The following is a 14,038-nucleotide window of genomic DNA, read 5'->3' on the forward strand; positions in this document are numbered from 1 at the left end:
TTTTGAGACGTTGGTATTCCTTTTTGCCTGCTTCACTTACTGTATTTTTGTATTTTCTCCTTTCATCACCTTAAAAAGTAATTTATTTAAATTGAATATAATTCAGACGGCTTACAAGAGTCTATAACGTTTCTTTATCAGCTGAGACTCATTAGTAAGTTGTGTGATACACAGAAAGAGTCTGCATGTAATTCGCATGAAGAAAGAAAGGAAGCAAATCAATAGACCGTTAAGGAAGCCAAAGGGGAAAAACAGTCACTATTAAGGAGATGTAAAGTTGAACCCTGGTGGACGGCAAGATTCAGAAAATCGTGCAGAATGAAAAGGAATATCAGAAACGGCTGAGCACCAAATTGGATGAGAAACAGAATGCATCCCGGAAAGTGGAACAAAGTTGTTAAAAAAAAAAAAAAGAATAGTGAATGAGCATTGGCGAGAAATGTGATGAAGTAGAAAGCTGTAGAGGCATTAAAAGAGCGATTAAAGGCTGGAAAATACTCTAGGCAGTGAGGACAGGCAACAGAGGCCGGACTGGTATCTGCACAGTATGTATCGATCGTTCGTTGCAAATCGTCATGGTGCGCGCCGTCAAACAGAGGAAAAGTGTTGAAGCTCCAGTGTACCAGACAATATACACTCCTGGAAATGGAAAAAAGAACACATTGACACCGGTGTGTCAGACCCACCATACTTGCTCCGGACATTGCGAGAGGGCTGTACAAGCAATGATCACACGCACGGCACAGCGGACACACCAGGAACCGCGGTGTTGGCCGTCGAATGGCGCTAGCTGCGCAGCATTTGTGCACCGCCGCCGTCAGTGTCAGCCAGTTTGCCGTGGCATACGGAGCTCCATCGCAGTCTTTAACACTGGTAGCATGCCGCGACAGCGTGGACGTGAACCGTATGTGCAGTTGACGGACTTTGAGCGAGGGCGTATAGTGGGCATGCGGGAGGCCGGGTGGACGTACCGCCGAATTGCTCAACACGTGGGGCGTGAGGTCTCCACAGTACATCGATGTTGTCGCCAGTGGTCGGCGGAAGGTGCACGTGCCCGTCGACCTGGGACCGGACCGCAGCGACGCACGGATGCACGCCAAGACCGTAGGATCCTACGCAGTGCCGTACGGGACCGCACCGCCACTTCCCAGCAAATTAGGGACACTGTTGCTCCTGGGGTATCGGCGAGGACCATTCGCAACCGTCTCCATGAAGCTGGGCTACGGTCCCGCACACCGTTAGGCCGTCTTCCGCCCACGCCCCAACATCGTGCAGCCCGCCTCCAGTGGTGTCGCGACAGGCGTGAATGGAGGGACGAATGGAGACGTGTCGTCTTCAGCGATGAGAGTCGCTTCTGCCTTGGTGCCAATGATGGTCGTATGCGTGTTTGGCGCCATGCAGGTGAGCGCCACAATCAGGACTGCATACGACCGAGGCACACAGGGCCAACACCCGGCATCATGGTGTGGGGAGCGATCTCCTACGCTGGCCGTACACCACTGGTGATCGTCGAGGGGACACTGAATAGTGGTTCAAAATGGCTCTGAGCACTATGGGACTCAACTGCTGTGGTCATAAGTCCCCTAGAACTTAGAACTACTTAAACCTAACTAACCTAAGGACAGCACACAACACCCAGCCATCACGAGGCAGAGAAAATCCCTGACCCCGCCGGGAATCGAACCCGGGAACCCGGCGTGGGAAGCGAGAACGCTACCGCACGACCACGAGATGCGGGCACACTGAATAGTGCACGGTACATCCAAACCGTCATCGAACCCATCGTTCTACCATTCCTAGACCGGCAAGGGAACTTGCTGTTCCAACAGGACAATGCACGTCCGCATGTATCCCGTGCCACCCAACGTGCTCTAGAAGGTGTAAGTCAACTACCCTGGCCAGTAAGATCTCCAGATCTGTCCCCCATTGAGCATGTTTGGGACTGGATGAAGCATCGTCTCACGCGGTCTGCACGTCCAGCACGAACGCTGGTCCAACTGAGGCGCCAGGTGGAAATGGCATGGCAAGCCGTTCCACAGGACTACATCCAGCATCTCTACGATCGTCTCCATGGGAGAATAGCAGCCTGCATTGCTGCGAAAGGTGGATATACACTGTACTAGTGCCGACATTGTGCATGCTCTGTTGCCTGTGTCTATGTGCCTGTGGTTCTGTCAGTGTGATCATGTGATGTATCTGACCCCAGGAATGCGTCAATAAAGTTTCCCCTTCCTGGGACAATGAATTCACGGTGTTCTTATTTCAATTTCCAGGAGTGTAAGTACTAAGCTTATAAAAGCTGCACCTACCGTTCTTTGTGAGATTCTGCTAATGGCTTGAGGTAAACGTTTAAAAGATGGAGAATGACGAGGTAGTGTTATTTACATATGTGGAATGGTGACCAGAGTGAATGTAAAAATTGCAACAGATTAGTGTGACTCCTTCAGTAATAAATTTATGTGGCAAAGACCTAAAGAAGCGGATAGAGGAACAAATAGTATAGGCAGAACAGCAAAATAGGTTTGAACTAGACGGCCCTGTGTTGACGGAATGTTTACTTTAGTACACATGATAGAGAAAAGATTTGCTGGAAGTCAGAATACCCGTTTTAACTCGTGCGTCTAATAAAGCTTACGACAAGCCCCATTAATAAATTTATTGGAGAGCGTTGTGACGCAATCATCACATCGCTTTGCGATAATAAATAAAACTGGCAGCTTAACTGCGAAGGAGGGAAATACATAGCTACTGTCTTCTGGAGTTCTTGCCTGAGGCAGGCCTGAGGGTGAGAGACGCGGATGGTCTGAGAGATTTGAAGTGCCTCAGGACCCCGTGGTGGACTGCAGAGCTGTAGGGACACAAAACTGGCCTGTTTCCGTTACCCGTGATGCGTCACAGGCCCTTCCACTTAGAGCAGAGTAACCGCAGGTCGTCTGAATGTCGCTGGCGTGACGAGGCCGCCTACCATGTCGGCTGATACACACATACGATACCGAAATTTGTCGTATTCGCAGCAGGGATATTACAGAATCTAACCGTCCGGTCGATATCGGCCAATCAGCACAGGCGCTTTGGCATGAATGTCTGAACTAGACACAACGTATAAAGTATACTAACCCCCGGCCAGTTGATGGGCATACATTAAACGACAGCAGAGAAGTTCTGACCGGCTTCCCCTGCATTGTAGTATCTTTATTCTTGGTCGGGGATATGGCGGATATCGGGTGGGGGTGCGTCGCTGAGAGGTTACATCGAGAGACAGAGAGAGACAGAGACAGAGAGAGATAGAAAGAGCGAGAAAGAGAGAGAGGGAGACAGAGGCTCCCGGTCGCAGACTGGTGAGGAAACGTTAGCGACAGCCCCGGACATTTGCACAAGCCCCGCCCATTTACCCCCCTGCACACCTACCCCCGCCACACCAACCAAGAGCGCATCAATATGATCTTTGGTAGTCCTCGTCGCTGTCGTGTTTCTGTTCGTCGTTTTTTGTTTTACCGCAGTTGTTTTATCATACACAAGGTAGCTAATCTTGACTGTTGTGGCCGACTGCTGTCAAAACTGATATCTAACTGACATTAAAGTACGATAAGCTGTGTTGGAATGACACTGACGAAATTATGTACATACGTTTAACAATAGGCAGCTCTAAAGCTCTCAAACACTGAAGAAGAACTCGAAGTAATCTCGTGTCTGCTATAAGCAAGCAGTCATAAGTGTTCACAAGTAAAAATTCACCCATTAGACAGGCAAATATTAATGAAGAATGTCACTGTATAAATTTCTGACTGCTTGCATTATGCATTTCTACATTATCCCACTCTTATATTCTTTAGTCTTAATGAGGTAATCAGAAACAAACCAAGACATCGACTTTGCCTTGTTTATGCACAACATTGACTTTAGACAATCGAGATAATGGACAGCATCCTTGGCGATACTACCAATTAATATTTCCCAACAGAATTTCTTACACTACGGGAGGTGACGGAAATTTGCGCTCACTGCAGTTAACAAATATCATATGTTTTGATATAGTGCAGATGAAAGCTCATGAAATAAAAAAAGACAGTGTGGATACCATTTTTATTTTTCATTCTTATTGATGATTTTTCAACTCGCATATTCAATGAACATATTTCTAATTCTTTTCACAATGGCACCGCAAAAACTGTATTTCGTACTAACTACTGATTTTCTCCCTTGTTATGACTGGCATATCTCTGATAAGAACAACTTTGATGTTGGAACATGCGGCAGACCGTGGGCAGAGCTTAGGATATGGATTGGTGTGGAGGGTGGTGATTGGGCGGGACTTGTGCACCATCTGGGGCTGTCGCTAACGTTACGTAGACTGGTGCAGCTTTCGCTGACTCCTTCGAGTGAAAATCGCTTGTTAGAGATAGCGCTACCTTTGCTCTGAGCAGATCACAATTTGCGACGTCAAATCAGCAACCTGTGCTTTTTCAGTGTTTTTACTTAATTCGGATCCTGTTTTAAGTTGCGTTTGTGAGCGAAGATTTTGCAAAGCCAATTGCAGCTCCATAGCAATCTTGCGTTCAGCTGGAGGTATCCACCACTTGTTAGCAGTACAGTCTGCCCCAAGTGAGATCCACTCAAGCAATCATTTATTGTACCTCTGAGCACATCGGCAGGCATTCAGTTGTGGATTATAATTCGTTAGATTTATTTGACAGTTAATTTGACTTTCTCTGAACTTCAAGTAAGCGATAGTATTTAGCTCAATTACGGGAAAAAATTCATTTAATTGTGAAGAAATTGATTTGTTTTTCCCCTTTTGTTCACTGTCCAAAAAAGTTCATGTCAGGCGACATTTACAAAATAATGAATGTGAGCGATTTTTTTGCACTCACTGTGACGGCACTCCGGTGTGAAGCAGGTGGCCAACATAGAACATTATATATGAACGTATGAAATTTAATTAATTTGCATAAGAAATCCTTACAGAGAACTGCTCCCACGTGAATTCAACACAGTCTTGAAGTCACAGAGCCTTTTCAGTTACTGTGACTGATAGCTTGCTGGGTTAATCCCACATAATGCTTGCATATCGTTTGTGCATTGAGCAAGTAAGTGCGGCAGGCAGGCCACTCTCTCCACTGTTGAACAACAGTATGTCACAATGACAGCAGTGATCACCACTCGAGGTGGAAAAATTTCAGCATGTTGAGAAATGGTGTCTATAAGACTTATGTATTAGCTGTGAAAGAATTTTATACTGGAAACACCAGTCGTATGGCTAAACAGGTATCCGCTGAATTTAGAAGCACAAAAGGACTCCGACAAAGGTGTACTTTATTTTTCATTCAAAATCCATTTAGAGGAATCATTACAAGAATGGGAATGAACATGCTGCAGCGTGGGAATTGCAGCTGGGACAGAAATGTTGTATAAATAACTTTTTGCGAATGATCAAGTGATCATTGTAAGAGATGCTGAAGATGTAGAATATATGTTCCGGAAACACAGAGAACAATCTGAACGATGGGGTATTTTAAAAATCTTCCCGAAACTGAAAATCTTACAGTTGGAGAAAATGAGGCAATGGACCATAGAAACTTGTTGGGATGATAAAACGAAGTAAACCTATTAGATATCTTCCTCCTCCAGAACAGGCCAACGGTAACGACCGGCCGCCGTGTCATCCTCAGCCCATAGGCGTCACTGGATGCGGATATGGGCATGTGGTCAGCACACCGCTCTCCCGGCCGTATGTCAGTTTTCGAGATCGGAGCCGCTACTTCTTAATCAAGTAGCTCCTCAGTTTGCCTCACAAGGGATGAGTGCACCCCGCTTGCTAACAGCGCTCGGCAGACCGGAGGGTCACCCATCCAAATGCTAGCCCAGCCCGACAGCGCTTAAATTCGCTGATCTGACGGGAACCGGTGTTACCACTGCGGCAAGGCCGTTGACATTAGATATCTTGGGGTGCCATAATCTGTTAGCGTATAGAAACAAAAAAAAATAAAGTTGGAGAAGGCAAAAAGGCAATTTGACCGTTAAATTCTCCCTTATGAGTAAAACAATAACAGTCAAAACCAAAAATGTATACACTCTACAGTAGTACAAAGTATTGCAACATAAGGGTCAGAATAACGGGAAATTAATGTCAGGGGTGAAGAGAAGCTTCTTGCAACGGAAATGGGCTACTGGAGGAAGAGTAGTAGAATATCGAGGTACGAAATGAGGAAATACGAAGAAAATAGAAGTTGAAATTACTATTATAGATACATTCGAACGATAAGGTTACTTTGGAGTGGGCACCTTGAAAGGATGGGTGGCGTAAGGAGGCCGAATCATGTATAGCAGTGGTTACCCCCGGGAAGGGAAAAAAGAGATTCTTGCGAACATGGTAACAGGATGTAGATGAAGCACTGCAAAATAGAGTTCTGCGATATGGAGACTGGATGGACAGGAAACAATGGAAAATGACAAGCGAGAAGCGGGAACAGGTGTGTTAAACTTGCATGAATAGACTGCTCTGTAAAACTTTAGGACGAAAGTAACTTTCGAATGGGTGTCACTACCAACAAGCGCGATGAAACCTGGGCCAAACACACAAGCAGAATAAACTGCTGTAGTATAGTACAGAATGTAACTGAAAGAAATAGACAATAAGATGAACAGATGTTCAAAGTCAATGATCACACTAAAGTCACCGCAGTTTATGAAGCCCCCTGGACATTACAAAAGACGGGCGATGGTTCACAATAGCATGTGTAATGAGCACGGATGGAAATACATGTCGTGGGTAGTGCTCCCACTCTGGACACAAAGTTGGTAAGGAGTTCCTGTGGTGGAGCATGCCATAGCTTCAGCAGCTAGTTTACCATTGCTGCACCTTCTGTGTTACATGGTATCAGTTCTTTAAAAGCATTGTCCAAATTTCATCGAGCTATGGTACTTGGCAGTGACCAAGTCATGCATGTAGTTGTTGCCTGTACTCGGCACTGCATTTATTCTGTATACCTCCTGAATGCCACTGTAAATCTCTCGTGGACGTTAGACGTTTTAGTCACAAAAATCGTACCGTCCCGTGTACTTCATCTGTGAAGTACTTACCAGTTGCTCCACCTGTTCATCCGCACACTGTTATGCGCCCGTTGTCCGTATCGCAGCAGGACCCTGCGAGAAACTCGGAACATGTGCTCCGCTCTTTTTGTGGACCGGGGGCGTCCGCTTTGCTGACAATCTTGCTGCCTCTAAAAACACTAATACAGGTGTCCTGGCACGATGGATGCATGTGCTCTAGGGCAGAACGCACACAAAGTAACACAGCATAGCGAATAGTAGGACGTATTACTCAACTTTGATAACGCTGGTTACAGAAATTGATGAATGCAAGTGTAGCCTGTCCATCCTGCGTTGACTATAGTTCACAAACTAAATAATGTTCTCTGAACGAAAGTCGAAAGAAAAGAAAGCTTTCTGCCTTCTACAGAGACACAACATCTATCGTAACAAAAATGAAATAAAAATTTAAGTATTTAATAAGTCTCAGTGCTGCATATTAACACTGTTCATTTATTGCGGTGTACAAACGTTCGTAGTTGATCCTATTTCTACTTTACTTGCCGTACGATGGCTGTGAAATCAGTAGTCTGACTTCTTCTACGATTATTTATGTCGCAAATGTCATCTTTCTCGACGAGGATGTAAATCATTCTTGAGCGAGAAGAAAATGTTGGCCTGTTTCTTCGTTGCTCTCGAAAATAAGTAAACACTGTACTAAGTATAACGCTGACGTTAAGAATAATTTGACAGTAGATACGAACAATGATTATAAATAAATACAATTTTTCCTTATAAATCTCGCTGTGACTTACACGTGTTTATTATAACATTAAGCTGAGAAACACACAGATTGTTGGCATTCCACTTTCAACATTTTTCACAGCACGACATGTTTGCCTTTATTTCTGTGCAATGTAACTGTTTTAAATTTCTTACACTTTGCTCCGTTACAGCTATTACTCATACAGGCCGGCCGGAGTGGCCGTGCGGTTCTGGGCACTACAGTCTGGAGCCGAGCGACCGCTGCGGTCGCAGGTTCGAATCCTGCCTCGGGCATGGCTGTGTGTGATGTCCTTAGGTTAGTTAGGTTTAATTAGTTCTAAGTTCTACGCGACTGATGACCTCAGAAGTTAAGTCGCATAGTGCTCAGAGCCATTTGAACCATTACTCATACACTGCCATAACATAAGCCCTGTGTTTGTTGGCCCGTTCCTGTTCGTTGTCTATTTATTCCACTGACGCGTTCAAAATTTACATTTCTGGGTAGCTACTAGTATTTTTTTCGGATTAAAGTCTGTATTGTGCTTTATATTCCACCTGAGCAAAGTCAACTGAACAGTGTAACATTATGTGATTGCCCTACAATTTTAAATCATTCATTAACCGAGCAGTCGCTCGGCAACAGCTACAGTTAGCAAATAACGTTGCGAGAAGGTAAAAAACGAACGTCCTGTGATGTGACGTGCTTATTGTGGAAGCGCCGTCAGAGATGCAATGGGCTATTTGCTTTGAAAGCTGCTGCGCGAAAGGCGGACAAGTTAAGAACACTTTTACACGTTGTTTTGATGTAAGAGATATTCTCGATGAACGCCTCTTCTGTCTCTTGTAATTTTTGTCTTACACGTGTGTCTTGCCACAGTATTATTATTTTTTAAAAATACTATTTTAGTGTAATGTGAAAGTGCCATGCTGCATAGCAGTAGATTTATGTGAAAAGCTATATTGTGCGACGTGTATATGGACTTTCAGAGCATTGTAATCTATTGATTGCCACAAATTCAAAGTTAAATGGAACTTGTGTATGGACTACTTATTTAGTATAGAACCTATGTCTCTCTACTTCGTGACCATACGTATCTGATTTTCTTTTATGTTTCTGCAAAGTTTGATGGTTCACAGTCACGAACTGTTTCGTCGAAATCGGACCGAAGTTGCATACGGCGAAATATTTTCTCCGCACCGTATTCTACTTCGGTCCCTTTGGAAATTCATGCTGAGATATCCAAAAACAATTAAATTTTCAATAGTCATTTACCCTCCTCTACAAAGCAACTTCTGTCTGATCAGACGATTCAACAAGAAACAGCCGCACACAGTCGTCGTAAAATTTCTGACCAGTAAAGGTATTCAAAACCACTACAATAACTAGTCATGTCTATTGGCCTAAAATACAATATATATCATTATGTGCTTTTGTCCGCAAATATATTACCACCGCCGTTTATAGCTGTATGTTAATGCAAAAAGGTAAACATATTGTTATAATTGGCGCCTCTGAACAGAGACACGAATTAAAAAACCCGTGCACTGCTCAAAGGAATAAAAAAATTTTAGTAAGATATGCATTGTGGAAATTTTCATAAAGAATTGTAGCTGATCTTGTGGTTTTGATTTGTTACATGCATCAAACACTGTCCAATAAATTTCCATGGAGCTAATAAACGAGATAAGGCAATCAGAGAAAATTACGGAAGAGAGATTTTTTGTAACAGAATTTGCGTGAAAATCTTGTTGCATCGCCGAAGGTAGCCATCAGCAAAGTTAAAATTTTGTCAGCCGTAGCCAAGCTTCCTTAGTTTCAGCCGTCATTAATCAATTTGTTGTGAAGATCTTTAGTAGTTGCAATAGAAAATTTGCTTCAAATCCAGTAGTTTGCATTTAGTAGATTGGCCATTTCTTTAACTATTGCTTAAATTCCATTGTTCTGTATTGTATATCAGTTGTTAAACGTCCGCTGCTTGTTCACGGAGCTGACCAGTATTAGTTTTCATTTATTTTGATCCGTGTGTAGCCATAGTTTCTTTACGGCCCAGAATAGTCACTTGTTCTCATGACGTGCAACTCCCTTAATTCGGATCTTGTGACGTAGCAGTGACAACCGACTCGCTACACGTAAATTACATCTCTGTCAACAGCTGACGGCCGTAGCTCAAACGAACTTCATTGACTTACTGTTAATAAATAAGTGAGTTATGGTCGACGATAAAATGTCATCTCTGGATTCAAATGAACGCTCCCGCACGATATTAGTAGGGCTAAGATACCAATCGAAACAACTGTAGAAAGTGAAGTAGGAAATATTATGGACTTTGGTGCCCCACATCATAATGTTACTGAACTAGACAATGTCAGCGCAGTTTCTGCCACTAGTACTCGTTGACATATACAGGTTACAAGGGAGCAGGTGAAAGTAATTCAGTGGTAGTGTCAGACGATGTATTCAAACATCTACCGAATCAAATAAGTCAAATGATGCAGGACGGAAATCGCCAAATGGTGAATTAGATTAAAAATTTTTTAAAAGAAGAAAATCGCCAAATGGTGAATCCCATTCAAAAGGATTTGAAAGACGAAAATCGTCAAATGAAAGAAGATTTGATGGAGGAAAATAGACAAATGTTAGGCTCGGGTGAAGATAAACTTTCCACAGTAAGCGAAGAAATAAAAACTGTTAGAGAAGGCGTAGCCAACGAAGTAGCAAATCAAGTTAAGGATGCAGTTTCTCAAACGCGAAGTGGCATAATTTCCGGACTGAATGACACTTTAGCTACCATGCAAAGGGAGACAGCTGACATCCGAGACATAACCAAGAATCTTGACTTCTCTGTAACCACGGTTAATCATAGATTAGACAGTAACTACGCAGGTACAAAAACTAACCGAGGGAATGTCAAATTTGACTCTGGAAACTGAAACAAAAGTAAACATATTGTTATAAGAGCTTTTTGAATATTAGTACGACATTATTACGTGATCTGGTAAAGTACTGACATTTCGAGTATTGCGTCAGGCTGCAGCCGGTAAGAATCGTTAAAATGTTTGAAAACAGATGCCGTTTGTTTAAATATGCGCGTTCTAACGGACTCTGAAATTGTTATCTTCAATAATGTAGCGGTTCGTTGTCAGTGGAAATTAGCACACAAGCCACAAGCAGAATACAGAAAGCGGGACGTTGGTACGTGGCAGAATACAGAGCGTTGTTTGCTTCACTAACACACACGTGAGTGTGTGTGTCAGCATTTGTGTGAGACAGGCCCTCATTGGGTCAGTGGTCCTGTGTGGTAGTGAAGCAAATCACCTCTCCAGTTAACGGACCCGCTTTTGTTCTTTCTTTTTTGGTATCTCAGCGTTAGAGATTCTGCATTATAAAGTCAATGGTTTGTAACGATTCTCCCTTAACTCTACGACAAATTTTTCGATGAACAAAATTCATTTTTATGAATAGTACCAGCATCTAGTAATAGTATTCGGGAGATTCTCATATTGTCTATTAAGTATATGCTTACAGGTATTCAGTAAAGGAATCTCAGCATGTTTATGAGATGGTAAAAATCATCACTCGCGATCTGCAACTGTCGTTTGTTGTCATAGTCAAAAAAGTATACCTAACGTGTATAATATTGTTATTTATTCGCTCAAGTAACATCCACGTTCTAGTGGAAATAGTAGAACGAAAGCTCTCTTGATTTCATCCTCGCCAGATTGTTGTATTGTGGTTGGTTGGCGCAGGTTTCTCGCCTCAGTACTGGATCTGTACCCATAGTCCGACGACAATAAATTTTATTTCTTGGCAATTACTAAATCTCTAACCGCCACCGAGAAAGCATTACCGCTGCTCAGACTGCGTCGACAGCATTCAGATTAAGCTACATTCAAGTTTTGTTACGATGAGTGCTCAGAGAGTTTATGAGCTGAACTTTCTACTTCTAGTTAATAAAAATTGCTGTGCCTCTGAAGGTGTGCAAGCGACCCCCAGTAGAGCTACAGCAAAACATTCTGATGCTAGCTGAGGTGTAAAAGCGCCTTTAGTGTTGCTGCCGTTGTTGTAATCTTCAGTATGAAAACAGATGTGACGCAGCTCTCCACGCCGCGCTTCCCTCCGTTATTAGATTGACGGTATTTCTTGAAGGGCGAAAGTAACTTTCTGGGAAAGTAACTTTACCGAGAAATTCAGGAGGTATGTGGACCAAATGCAGTACCGAGTACAGGAAACCCAGAAAATATTAAATACGTGCTCCCAGGTAGACGCCATTTTCCTTGACTTCCGGAAGGCGTTCGATACAGTTCCGCACTGTCGCCTGATAAACAAAGTAAGAGCCTACGGAATATCAGACCAGCTGTGTGGCTGTATTGAAGAGTTTTTAGCAAACATAACAAAGCATGTTGTTCTCAATGGAGAGACGTCTACAGACGTTAAAATAACTCCTGGCCCGCCACAGGGGAGTGTTATGGGACCATTGCTTTCCACAATATATATAAATGACCTAGTAGATAGTGTCGGAAGTTTCATGCGGCTTTTCGCGGATGATGCTGTAGTATACAGAGAAGCTGCAGCATTAGCAAATTGCAGCGAAATGCAGGAAGATCTGCAGCGGATAGGCACTTGGTGCAGGGAGTGGCACCTGACCCTTAACATAGAGAAATGTAATGTATTGTGAATACATAGAAAGAAGGATGCTTTCTTGTATGATTATATGATAGCGGAACAAACACTGGTAGCAGTTACTTCTGTAAAATATCTGGGAGTATGAGTACGGAACAATTTGAAGTGGAATGATCATATAAAATTAATTGTTGGTAAGGCGGGTGCCAGGTTGAGATTCATAGGGAGAGTCCTTAGAAAATGTAGTCCATCAACATAGGAGATGGCTTACAAAACACTCGTTCGACCTACACTTGAGTATTGCTCATCAGTGTGGGATCCATACCAGGTCGGGATGACAGAGGAGATGGAAAAGATCCAACGAAGAGAGGCGCGTTTCGTCACAGGGTTATCTGGTAAGCGTGATAGCGTTACGGAGACGTTTAGCAAACTCAAGTGGCAGACTCTGCAAGAGCGGTGCTCTGCATCGCGGTGTAGCTTGCTGTCCAGGTTTCGAGAGGGTGCGTTTCTGGATGAGGTATCGAATCTATTGCTTCCCTCTACTTATACCTCCCGAGGAGATCACGAATGTAAAATTAGAGAGATTCGAGCACGCACGAAGGTTTTCCGGCAGTCGTTCTTCCCGCGAACCATACGCGACTGGAACAGGAAAGGGAGGTAATGACAGTGGCACGTAAAGTGCCCTCCGCCACATACCGTTGGGTGGCTTGCGGAGTATAAATGTAGATGTAGATGTATGTGTAGAAACAACTATACCAAAGCTGCGGAGACGTGGGTGATGCTGACTGGCAAGAGAGGACATAGACATCCACCAAAATCACAATTAAGAGGCAGTTGAGTAGCCGATTCGCAGCTGTCGTAGGGTGACTATCGCGGACATAGCCCGGCAGGTGGGCATCACAGCAGGCACTGCTCGTTCCATCGTCCGAGACGGCCAGGCTTCCGAGATCACTGTCACCGCAACACAAAGTTTGACTTACTTAATCGTTACTCTGTCGAAGGTAAGAGTTTTCCCAACCACATAATACGGTCTATTAGAGGTGGGTCTATTGTTTCACAGGAGCAACAAACAGATCGTCTATGGAACGCAAACATACCTCGTTGCCTCCATGGAAGATATTTAAAGTTGTGTCATCAAAAGGGGAAACCGTGGGCAGTTTTTTATTCGACAAATTTTGTGGGAAAGGGCACAGCCACTAATACTGATTTGTACTGTGCAACACCGTAAGGAACGAGACACGTGGAGATTTAAGCAGTGACATTTTTGGTTCAAATGGCTCTGAGCACTATGGGACTCAACATCTGAGGTCATCAGTCCCCTAGAACTTAGAACTCCTTAAACCTAACCTAAGGAAAACGATTTTCCAGCGTTGAGGACGTTCACGTTGCGGTTATCGAATGGTCCAGCGAGCAAGAAGCCGACTTGTATCGTCGTGGAACTGAACACTTGTTGGAACATTGCGATCATTGTTTACAGAGATTTGGTAATTATATTCAAAAGCAGTGTCATGTATAGAGGGTGTAACAGAAATGTACTGCACAAAATGCAGGACAAATTCCTCACATCTAGACGAAGAAATTGGTATATGAATATCTGTCTGGAAACGCCTTGTTTCCATGTTA

This window comes from Schistocerca nitens, chromosome 8 (assembly GCF_023898315.1).
Source record: "Schistocerca nitens isolate TAMUIC-IGC-003100 chromosome 8, iqSchNite1.1, whole genome shotgun sequence".
In the NCBI taxonomy this organism is placed as follows: Eukaryota; Metazoa; Arthropoda; class Insecta; order Orthoptera; family Acrididae; genus Schistocerca; species Schistocerca nitens.